We start from the raw sequence: 12,742 nt of genomic DNA, 5'->3' as shown, positions 1-12,742 counted from the left end.
CTTTTTGCTTGCATTACAGACCATGGACCCTTGATAAATCGCAGTTCGAAGAATTTCAAACAAATTTAAAAAGTGACTAGTCTGTTTCCCTCAGCTTGACGTCTGTGCACAGAGAGATCTTGCAAGCTGGACATGCGTATGTTGCATTGGAGTCTACATAAATATGTGTTCTCTTACCTGTGGCTCTTCGTGTAACAGGACATGTAAAACACCTCTCAATCTCTATTCGTGATAAGGATTTCAATAACATTTCTCAACAAGAAAGATAGAAAACAAAGCACTGTTAGAAGGATGGCCAATAAATTAGTGGGTGATCATTTAGGGCAGCTTGAAGAGATCAATTCAGACAAATGGTGACTGGTAGAGGCGCCAAAGTTTAGTTTTCACTGTGGAAGAGATGTGTTTTAGGCACATATTGTGTGCATTCTGTTTTTTACAGTGTTAACAATATATGTGACGTATTTTAAAACAAAGCTTTTTTTCTTTTATATCGAGTTATTTACTTTATATGCCTCAAATTACTCAACAACATACCTACACCTCACATTATATAGGAGTATCAGCACACAGGCATGATTGCTTTTGCCATACAGTGGACTGCAACTGGTGATAAACTAGAAGTACAAATGAGAGCAGCTCGGTGTTCTACTGAAGCAACAGCACCAATCCTTGGCAAAGCCAATATGTCTCATTTTTGCAATGCTTGTTTTTTCCAGGTATTTGCTTTGCCAATACTTGTGCATTTGTATCACTCATCACTCATGAGTTCCAGCAAATTCTACCTCCGCAGTACATCATCAACTCATATATAAAATCTGACCAATGCCCATGGAATCCAATCAAAGACAATTATGAAAAAGACACCAATGCTGATCGATGCAGAGACCCGCAAAGCTTTGCCACACAGCTGCCAGCTTCATCGGAACCAACGCTGAGTGACACAAAGCCTTGACACACAGCCTCCTCAGAACTGACACCGGATAACACGAAGCCTCGCAAAGTAACCCTGCGTAGACCTCGCACCAAAGACTCGAGGTACAAATCTCAGCAGGCCAAACTTAATCCTGCTCTCAGCCTGCGCTCTATTGCGATAGGCTTGAACTTGTGACTTTGTCACAGTCCAGAACGATACCCAAAATTGCTTTTGTGCTTTTAGGCACTATTTTACCCAAATTCTTTGAAATTGTATATCTCCTGTTCTAGTAATTGGATTTTTGTCATTTTCATTTCAAATTATTTATTAAATTTTAGTCTATTTTTCTAAATTGGTGTGGGGTTTTTCCTGTGTTGTGTTTTCACTTTATTGCTGTCTGTGTGCTCCATAAATACTTTACACTTTGCCTCTAAGTTAAGTCTGTCTGCTTTTGTGCCAAGCTACCAGAGGGCTAAGCACAGGTTATTTTAGTGACTTTTGTGGTTCACCCTAAGAAGGATTTTGGTTGCTGTTTGAAAAGTACTTCATCCCCCTCATCCAATAACACAATTTCTTAGACTTCTTGATTCTCTTGGTGGATGGGGACAAGCAGTCAGTGCCCTAGATTAAAATAGATGGCACAGCATGGCATGTTGAGATGCTGAGAAATAAAATTATCATGGTTGAATAAAGAATGTCCAGACAAAGTTCTTCTATTACACATTGAGTGGGTGATAGCGAGAGGACGATGCAGGACTGACAAATAGCCTCATTTAGAGGTTAAAGGTAACAGTACAGCTGCGAAAAAAACAATGGTAGCCCTGTACACCAAACTTTCAGCTCCCCCTCCTCATTTAAAGTTGGGGAACCACTTAGTTTCTGATGGCAGAGACTCGGCCGGATCCTCCATCAGAAACCTTCTGCTGGCTATCCACCCACCACAGATACAGCTGGAGTGTGTTGGAAGGTGTACCTTGAGCAGGGTCAGCAGCCGTGGCCCATGCAGGTAAAAGCGGTGAGGTGGTGGGGCTGGGTGGGGGCTATTCCGTCAGACGACGGCGAGGGAAAATGAAATAGATAATTAATTTTCCCTCATCGTCGTCTGTCGAAATCCCCCTCCACCCGGCCCCACTGCTCTTGCCTGCACAGGCCACGCCTGAGGGTCAGCCTTGCAATGTTGATTTTTCATGTCTGTAAAGGCATGAACATGAACAAAATAGAAATATCCCCCACTTGATTGGGGGAAACTCTCAATCCAGCAGGGATGTTTCCTTTTATAGTTCTAAAAGAAACCCAGCTTCTGAAAAACACTGCTAATCCGACCACCATAACTTGGCAGCCCAGAGTCCGTTGCTTTGTAGACAAAAGTTCCCCTCTGCATCGGCCGGGGTAATTTTAGTAAAAATGCCTTGCCGAAATATGGGGGAGCTCCAAGTTTTGTGGTCAGGTTTGCCACTGGGCTGTTGGAGAGTGGACCGCCACCATGCAAGAGGTTTGCCAGCCCATCTGCCAAACTTAAAATGAGGCCCCCAGTATTTATTAAGAGAAAACGTCTCCCATATCTTAGAACATCAACCAAAGCTACCCCGGATAGTTGGCGGCCTATTAGCAGAGGTGTATTATTCCTTCATGACTTGAGGTGGACTGTGTTTAATCGATTCAGTTTTGAGAGCGCTTCTAGCAAGCAGCACATAAGAGACTGACACATGTAGAAGCATCAGCAGGGTAATTTTGATATGCTATGTCATGCCTAACTAGACCTCAGACAAACTTGCATGGCACCAGAATCTGCTTCTATGTTTTGATAATATTTTAACATTAGGACAAATAATCAATGAATCCCCATTAAATTTCACTACTGCATCCACCCACAATGACCCAAGAATGTATAAGGAATGGATGGATTCGGTAAGGGTCGGCTTTAGCGCTTCTGGCGCCCAGTGCGACAATAATTTTTGGCACCGCCCCATGACCCCTTCTCGGGTTCTCTCAGTACCACCGGGCAAAAGTGCCACTCATCTCTACAATAATAAGTTATTGCTAAACACAGCACCCCCCAAGGAGGTCAGCACCCCCTCCACAGGTCGACGCCCAGTGCAGCTGCACCGTTCGCACTGCCCTAAAGCCGGCCCTGGATTCAGCTACATTTTAGTATGCATGGCCTTTGAAGAAAGACATTTTACTTCCATTCCGCGCACTCACCCTCAGAAACCCGCCCCATTGATTTGTTCTTTCCAGTCATGAATGGCAATCAGAAGGCGGCTAACAGGTAAAATCCCCCTGGAACCCACTGCCTCCTCTAAAAAAACACAGATTTAGCTCAATAAAACCCTAGATTAGGCCAACACGCAGAAGCATGGTGCAGCCTTGGGAGCTGGTGTTGGAAATGGGGGGAAAGTGAGATCCGTGCTAGCGGGGGGCTAATGCGCAGCGTTCGGAGCCACAGCTGCGGCCATCTTGACTGACAGGCAGCCGGGAGCTGAAAGCGCCGCTCACATCCCACCACTGCTGGCATGCAGATTTAAAAGAGATTTAGTTCAGGATAATTAGCCCTGGGCCTTAAAGAGGGTAGGAAAAGTTTCCAACTATTGTTCAACGAACAGAAAAAAAGCCACAGAAAAGCATCAAAAATAAAATCAAACGGTCAAAAAATATTTGATATTTCTGTCAGAAGTTTACTCAGTTACTGAAAAGAAAGTTCAATGCGAAATCTATTGTATCCCAACTGAAAAAAAAGGAATCGTGGAGGAAATAATACAAGTTCAGAGTTCCACTCGAGGTAAAGGCGATCCTTGGAGCGTCACGTCTTTGTGTTCTTGTCATTTCGTTATATCAAACGGTAACGTTTTCGTACGATTTCCTCGTCTGTTTCCTTTAACCCAAACAAAGGAGCCTACTGTGTTCCTGGAGTTAAGACGACCCCGCGGCATCTCAACCCGCAGGAACCTGGGTCTCCCAGGCATTTCTCGGAGGAAGGAAGGAAGGGAGGCAGACCCGCGGCCGGTCGGTTATTGACAACAGGAAACTGACCCTCGAACGTGGAGCAAGATGGCATTTTTAGAAATGGCAAGCGGCACCAATTATCCACCACCCTCTGCCACACCCCCACCTCCAGCCACAGTTCTCTAGTGAGTACGGACGAACACCACGGGCGTCCAAGCAACACAGCCATGACATTTTGTGGTGCCCTGAGAGACACAACACCTTAAATCGATGGCTTTTTTGGAGACTAGAGCCTCTGTGTTGATCGGTCTCTATGACAAACAATCTTGCATTAAACTCTCCTGTTGTGACCAATATGTTGCTGACATTACAGTTGTGAGATGTAAGCGACAAGCATACAAACGTGTGTGACTTGGAGGCTATCCATTTACACCATTAGGTAAGTGGGGAATTACCACAGGAATTGGATACCGCACCCAATCAGCTCAGCAAATTTACTTTTTTCAGTCATTTCCCAACCAGAAATTTCACAAGCTCTTAGCTTTCGGGTAGGAAACTCAGGCAATTTGTTATTCCTGCATCTCCTTTAACTCAGGAATACTAAATCAGGGATGACACCGTTTTCAGAATCAAGGGCGAATGGATAGAAGTTATTTTCTAACACTAGTGATTGTTTGCAAATCTTCTTTTTTTTTTTTTTTTTAATTTAAGAATCACAAGCTGGCAGGTGGAGAACGTAATGGCTAGTGAGTGGTAGGTGTGAATGTCCAGGATCTGCGCTCCCAGGCGGATCTGCGCACCCAGAGACTCCGGATTTTTTACAGTGATAATGTTCAGGAGTGCAGACTGATGATACAAGGCAGTGATTATGGGATAAATTTAGTCTCAATCTAGTCAATCAGAGATGAGACCCATCATTTTTGTTTTGCGATTGAATTTCTGTTGGTTTTTGTCAGATTTTGTTCACATTTTTCCTGAAAACATGGTAATTCCCTCCAGTCTTTCTCCCTCAGGAAAATATCCTTCCACTCATTAAGCCACTTCTGTGTTTCTCTAGATCCTGTGAGTGTGGAAGTACCGGACTTGCGAATTTTCAATGAGTGTGAGCAGGGATGTACCTACTAGACACAAGTATGCACTGGTGTTGACCACAATATTTGGGCCGGCGTCGGTCCGTTTCCAAGGAAACCTACTAACACTGGACTTTTCTGAAAACTAGACCAAAGTAAATGCAGGGGAATGTGTTTAGTTTCTTTGGGAAATCTTTCAGCAATCTGCACAAATATAATGGCAATGAGCCAGAAGTTGATTGGATTTTCATTAAGCTAAAAAAAATTCAAGCAACATCTGGGGCACAAACAATGCTTCTTATGGAGAGAGGCACTTTGACAGAGGATGGATTTGTGTGTCTTTGTCCCACCAAGAAAGCATATAATGTCTGCATTTTTTTATTCTTAAATTAATTTAAAATCCAAACAGTATTTGGCTCCTTCTCAGGGCAAAAGCACACAGCTCGTTCCTCTCACAATTTCCCTCTTACACAGAGAGTCATTGAGAGAATAAGGAGCTGTGTGCACCAATGGTGGAACCAAAAACGAAGTAGGGATTGGAGGGGAGGGACTATGAACAATCCTAGTCACTGCTACCAATCTCTGCTTTATGTTTATTTGGATGGTGGATATTGTTGACACCCTCTCCCTCGCTTTCCTCTCTCCCCGCCTCAGGAAAAAAACTGGATCAGGCTAGTGGGTGTGGCTAGGGAGGAGCTAGAGACAGTAATAGCTGAGCTGAGCTCCTCTCATCGCCCTTCGCCCTTGCCCAAATCTGGGGAATGACCAGGGAGGGGCTAGCGAATTCCTCCAGTTCCCTTCAAAATTGGTACGTCATCATCTGTGACAGTCGAATTTCGAAGAGGTGGGCCAGAAGCTTGCACCAACTGCTTCAGTTTGGAGTTTGCCACAGAACAGAAGGGATATGGCACCAGAAGGCATCGGACACCAGCAAACTTCCTCCAATCACACCCAGCTCTATAATGTGATTCTGCACCAAAGGGAGGCACCAAAAACTATGGGTGCTGGATAGGTGGGAGCTAGAAAAAATGATACGCATGCTTGTCATAAGGGTATTCTGGGGACCGCATTTCACAATGTATAAATGTACATCATCAAGCCACCAAAGTGTTAAACAATATTAACTAAACTAGATGAAATGGAGGGAGGTGGGCCATTAAAAACTTAAATATACCAGAAGTGAAGTGAATGGTTTAGAGCTTCTATCTTCTATGCTGATACCGTGGAGAATCATCTTTTCAACTCAGGCCGACAGAATGTCGAATATGTAAACAACGCGACACACGAGAAAACGTAACATTGCATCGCTTCACACCTAAAAGTTTGGAACCGCATTTTCTGATGTTTATATAACAATTGGAAGGAATTAAAATAAGACCCCTGAAGAAGGGTACGGCCCGAAATGCATTGGGCATACCACATGAAATATATGATGGATATAATCATTATTGAAAAGAAAAAGATTTGAATAAATAACACTGACGAAAAATCAAGAAACACTTGTTTGAACTTTTTTACATTTTTCCACCAGCGTGCACCCTGGGGACGTTTCCACCGTGAGGGATAACGCAAGTCTTGATATATTCTTCACCCTCATACTCAGGAGGGTTAACCAGGTTGCACCTACCCACTGTTACTACATTGTTCACTTTTACTTTACCAGGTGTGCGATTGCCCTAAAACCTTTAGAATATCAGAGGAAGGTTGCTCACCCATGGCTACTGAAGATTTTAGGGGTGTCTGGCCATTTCCCTGGGGCCTGCACAATTCAAGGTTGATAGGCAATCCTTGTAACAAGCATTTCTGTTGTACTTCCAAACGATGAAACCAAGCAAACCTGTGAACTCAAAGAAATGCAAAAGGCCTCCTTTTTAGGTTTTGACTTTCAGGGGGTAGCTGGACTGAACAGTCAAGGCTTACCCTGGAGGAGTATGTGCAGGTAGAACGTTTTGTTCAGTTTGCACAAAATATCACTCACGATAATTGGATTGTCCAACCGGCTTTCTTCTGTTTATAAAAACTTATTATGTTTATAAAAACGTATTTTTAATAAAAACTTATTATGCATCTACCAAACACGTGCAGTGACTTCAGGAAGTTCTGTGGGATAAAAGTCTTTTGGTGTTATTGCAGTAAATATAATTCTGCCATCGTCTATGGTCAGCAGGAAATCAGGGTTACAACTGTACAGGAATTTAACATAGGATTCAGCCAAGTGTAAAGCCGGCTTTCACTAGATGCACTGTTTCCTCTGTAACTGTTTGGTCATAGTCTCTTCTAGAACGTGTAGGAGCCAGGAGTCCCTTGATAGTCCAGGGCCCTTGTATTCCTAGGGCCCGTTGGTTGTGTAGAGTCAGAGGAGCACCAATTAGTGGTGCACAGTCCATCGGCAATGCAGAGTAGGCCAGGTGATGTTGGTCAACTTGTGATGCTGCAAGATCTTAAAATCGTGCTGTGCAAGTAAGGGCAGAGGCTCACAGTGTCACAGTGCAGCCTCAGAAGAGTTGTGTTGGTCCCGGTGATGATTGTGACTTGCAGGAGAGATGGTATCCTTTGTGTACCTTGCAATCAATGCATCAGGAATGCCAACTCTCAGGTACATAGCTGGGTAATTTTGCAATGGCTCACAGTAGAAAAGGGCTACCATATTGGATGTCATTCACAAAGTCGCATTGGTGATGCGCCAAACTATGGAGTATCTCACACAGGGTTATATATCAAACTTGGGTCTGCAGGGTGCGGTTAACCGTGACTGTCCAGCTTATGGGGTGCCTCTCACAGGGTCACAGACCAGTCTCATTTTGCTTGTGTGTAGGGACTCACAGCATTGATGGGCCTCCTTGCTGTCTTGCCCAGTGCCTCTTTCATGAGTGCAAGTCATCCTTTCACCTGAGTCGAAGTGCTCAAATATTAAACTTCGGTTCAGGGTGGACCTTAGAGCATCTCTGAAATCAGTAAAACGTAGCAGTTATATATCTAATGACAGCACTGGTATCTCAACCTTCCACAGTGCAAGGCAGGTTCTAAACACACAAGGGTGCTCACTTTGCCACTGGATTCAAGCTAGCCTGGCTGATGACGGCTGATTAGCCAGAAACCGGTCCCAGGATGCTTGTTTCCGGTCCAGGGAAGACATGGCCTGGCAGTTCGGGCTGGACTGTTCCCATGAGGCACAGGGTCAGACTGATTTGCATATGGCCATGTCTGAACTGGGGTGGCGGAGTGAGCTAAAGAATGATGATGGATTAAACCCAGATCAGTTGACAGGGGGTGAGTGCTTGCAATGTTCAACACTCCCTCCATCATCCCCTTTGGTTTTGCTTAGAAAGGTTCAGCCGCATAAATCTTTTCTGTTGCCCTAGATAAGGTCCCAACCCATAAAAGAAAGAAAGCTGTGCTTTGTTTTCTTTTCCAGACTTTTCTCGTTATTGTGCCATTAGGTTAACACTGGAGTAATATATCGACATTAAAAAGGCCTATCAAAAGCAAGCTTTTAACACGTTGAAATTGCAGATTGAAAACTGACCAGCTAGGGTGCAGTGACAGGCCTAGAGTCATGTTTTCACTTGCCACTTTAGTGGTGGCACAATAAGTGCTGCAGTCCACTAATGACATTTAACTTACAGACTCTGGGTACTCAGAGTATCATATACTAGGACATATAGGCAAGTTCAATATTACAGTCAAGGATCAGCCAATTTTACATGACATGACAGGTTTCCAAGGTCATCTTCACCAAAAGCACCTCATTTAGATTTTGTTGATATATTCTTATATAATTCTCCATTTCAGAATGATATCCCATTTGTAAATGCTGTTTCATACAGAGTCATAGTTCCAAGGGTGGGTATCGGAAATCACAATACACTATCTGCAGGTCTCAAGGTAATTTTAGATATCCCATTATATTTCTGTGATAATAGCTCAGAGTCTAACCATCAATGGTAGTGTCCAATGATGTCCCTGTTGAACCATTCAGAGATGTTCCTAATTGATTAGCTTCCACAGTAGCTACCACAGTGTCTCTCCAGCATGAACTTGATTCTGAGAACGCCTCTTGGTCCCCACAAGATTTAAATTTCCTCTTCCTCCTTCACTTTGGGGGTTGTTGACAGAGATAGGGCCTACCCAGTTCCTAAAGGCATATTTTTCCATCCAGTCCTAGGCTTCATCTGGCTTAGTAAAGACTTCGCCTTGTATACGCCAATAATTTTCAGTTTATTTTGCGGGGAACTGGGACATGTACCTCATGCCGCTCTCTCTCACTTCACTGCCACAAAGAATGCTCTATGTTGTTGCAGTGCCACAGTATAATCTGGGAAAATCATTAGTTTAGCATTCCTCACCTGAAAAGTACCTCAGGTGTGTGCCTTTTTGTAGTATCATGTCACTGTCTCTCTAATGTAAAAGTCTTGCTATCATAGATCTTGTTGGCGACCCCATCTTCAGGCATTGTACTTTCACCCTGCATTCCCTCTCAGTTGCATAAAACCTGACTAGGGCTTGTGGCCCACCTCTTGTGAAGACTAAGGCTCCATGCAGACAACCATATTGATCAGCTCCATTCCCTTTGACAGTCCAGTCACTCTGATATTATTCCTTCTAGAGCAGACTTCCAGGGCATTCACCCTGTAATCTGGGAATTGCACTGTCTCAGTAAGTTCAGCCATATATCTTGTACTACTGAGTATATTTTAGTTTCCAGGGCCTCTCTTGTGGCCATTATAGCATCAAGAATTCTATCCAGCTTCTGTTTGGGTAACATGTCCATGTCATCTTCAGTGTACTGTGCTCTTGGAATCTCTCCACCCTGAGACCCTTTAATTTTAAATAGGACATCATGTTTCAAGGCCTGTTATTTGACTGTCTTTGGCTTACTAAATTTGTCATTACAGCTCCTTTTCATCACCCACTCGTTTTGGCTCTGAGCTCTTCGGCAACAAATGTCAGGCAAAAATAGGAATTTTTCATAACTGCAACCCTCCAGGCCTTTCTTTCAATCTTTTCTTGGTGTACGGTTATCTTCACTCACTGCTACACTTAGTATGTCTCAGGACCGAGGGGAGAGGTGGATAGCAGCATTCCTCAATTTTGAGGTAATCTATACAGTGAGAGTGTGTGCAATTTTTCCCCTTTTTTTTAGATTTCACCTGCACAGCGCTTGCACAGTGCTTGTGAAATCTATTGTTTTTAATATACCTTAAAAGAGAATTACATCCCGCCTTCACTTCTTTTTGGTCTGTGTGCTTGCCGGTTTGATTTTCCCCGTTTCTATTGGCTGTAGCCTGTGCTCCCTTTTATGTCTCTCATCAGTTTCCCATGGCCTAACTACTCATTCCCATTCACGTTGGCAGTTCAAACTTTTTTCTTTTGGTTAACGCTGCATACCGGTTACTGTCTGTTTACATTTTGTTATCTTTCCCTGGCATGTCTACATGCCGCACCCGTGCTCGAATATTTAAGCACTCGCCGTCCAATAAGTAAAGGTTGCGCCGCAGACGTTCATGTGTATAATTTTAACGGCAGGAACTATTTTTTTTATTATTTACACTTCACTCCTGCACTCGTAGATAGTGCATGTCTCTGCAGTCTCTTTAGTTGATCTCCGCCCACCCCCTTCCTGCTCTCCGGTACACAACGCTTGCGCTGTCCTCATTTTTACTGATTCCACCACAGAGGCGCCATCTTGGTTTAACGCACCATATTGGTTGAAATCTGGCTCACTCTACGGAAGCCAGGCATTGCCACGGACGCCTGCATCTGTCACATATTTAAGCACTCGCCATCAGATAACTAAAGGTTGTGCGGTAGGCATTCATATTATGATTTCATTGAATTGCTGGCCACAGGTACTTTATATTTTTATTTCAATTTCATCCTTGCACTCTGCAGTTTTCAACCCAACCAGCCCTCCTCCCACCCCCTTCCTGCTCTCCGGTGTTTCTAATACCCCCTCATCCCTACCTCCTCCCTACTCATTCCCACCTTCTGCAATTTATATTGCTTAACTGCTCACCAAGCTAAGGCAATGCTTGTCTTGCTTTGTAACAGAATGCATTGATTTCAGCATACTGCCAGGAGCCAAGTATGGAGGAGTAATACCTCACTTTAAGGTCACCACCTTCAACTGAGGAGCAATGTGGCTTATGTGACTCAAAATAAGCCCCCTTAATTATTTAACTCTAAGCAAAAACTTTTTCCAAATGTGGTCTTGTACAACACCATTTACATCGGTCACCTGCAATTGCAGAATTTGTAAATCAGTCACAGTCAATCACTATCAGAGAGGCACAGATCACCTTGGTTTCCTATGGTCTCAGGTGGATATTAACATTAACAGGGGAGAGGAGTTGGCCTAACGACTAGGGCGGTTGACCTGGAATCTGGAGAACCGGGTTTAAGTCTCGGCAATGACGCTGAAAATCCTGTGATTTTGGGCAAATCATTTAATCTCCCAGTGCTTTACAAAAACTGAATGTGTCCTCATGTAACGCAACTGGTGCTATGTAAAGCGCTCTGATACCCGAAACCGGGTCAAGTTCGCGCTATATAAAAACTTAGTAAAAATTTAAAAAACAAAACATTATTATTTCCTCTAAGTGTCTACTATATTATCAAAAATGCCTTCTGAGGAAAGCACTCACTCCAGGGCTCCAGGTATTTGATATTGGCATATGATGTATTTTTACTGGAGGCCAATTGTTCTCTCCATACGCGATTTCCAGCTTTTTCTAATGTTCTTTACTCACAGCTGGGTATGGGCTTTCCTCCATGTCCCCATGAACCTTTCCAGGCATCAGTGCTAGCATAGTAAGCCCATTCATCTCTCTTTCTCATCTTTGGTGAGCCACTCTATCCTGCCATTGTGTGATACATTTCTCCTCTGTGCTGAGTGCCTTTTTTAGTGTTGTCATCTTCTAATAAGAAGTTGCACATCAAGCTGCCATCAGAAGATTCACAACTCCGCCCTGCTGTCCTACTTCTCCTAGTGTCTCAGCCATCTCCAGATTTCCTCTCTGCTGTGGCTGTCTTCCCCCAGAGGTATCAAAGATTGTACCACAGCCAAAATGGTGCTCATAGTCACCATTTTGGAAGGGCACTAAAAGTCAGAAGTTCCCCGCTCGACGATGTAGCCTCAACTTGTGTCTGTGCTGTTCTAGACCATAGCGTTAGTGTCTCAGTTGTGAAAGAGACCAGGCTGTCCGCCATCTGGTCAATCTCCTCAGGAAAATCATCAAGATAAGTTCATTTATGGGAGGCCAGCAAGAAGTTCTGGAGTTCAAGCCCTACTTTCTAATCTTTCGACATGTCCCCACATTTACTTTTCTCCACATCTACATCCTTTTCTAATTTATTGGTAATATGTATAGCTGACTGAGTATAAGGTCAGGGTGATATAACAATTTAGATATTGTGGTGTAACACATTCCCAGGTCACACTTTAATCTGCAGAGACTTTTTCCTACTTTCAGTCAGAACACAACAGATTCCTCTTAGGAACCCGGAGTGCATACTCAATATCTCATAGTACACTTTGCTTTGCAATGAATTTCAGGGGAGTGGTGGAATCCAATGGAACAGTACTAGGGGCATGCAGGAATGAGAGACAGATATCACTCATTATGACAAACCATATGAAGCCCCCTATACCTTTAGGGTCTTCATACATTTAAGGGACACCCCATCATAGATATTCCACTTTACATGTGTCCAGGCACTCACATTCTCACAGAACATACAGTAAAGGAGAGCAAGAGGTCCAGTTATGACTTACTATAGAGATTTACCTGGGAGTGCCAGTAGGCAATCCCCAGTA

The sequence above is a fragment of the Triturus cristatus genome, chromosome 6 (assembly GCF_964204655.1).
Source record: "Triturus cristatus chromosome 6, aTriCri1.1, whole genome shotgun sequence".
NCBI classification, from domain to species: domain Eukaryota; kingdom Metazoa; phylum Chordata; class Amphibia; order Caudata; family Salamandridae; genus Triturus; species Triturus cristatus.
This window is presented reverse-complemented; position numbering follows the sequence as displayed.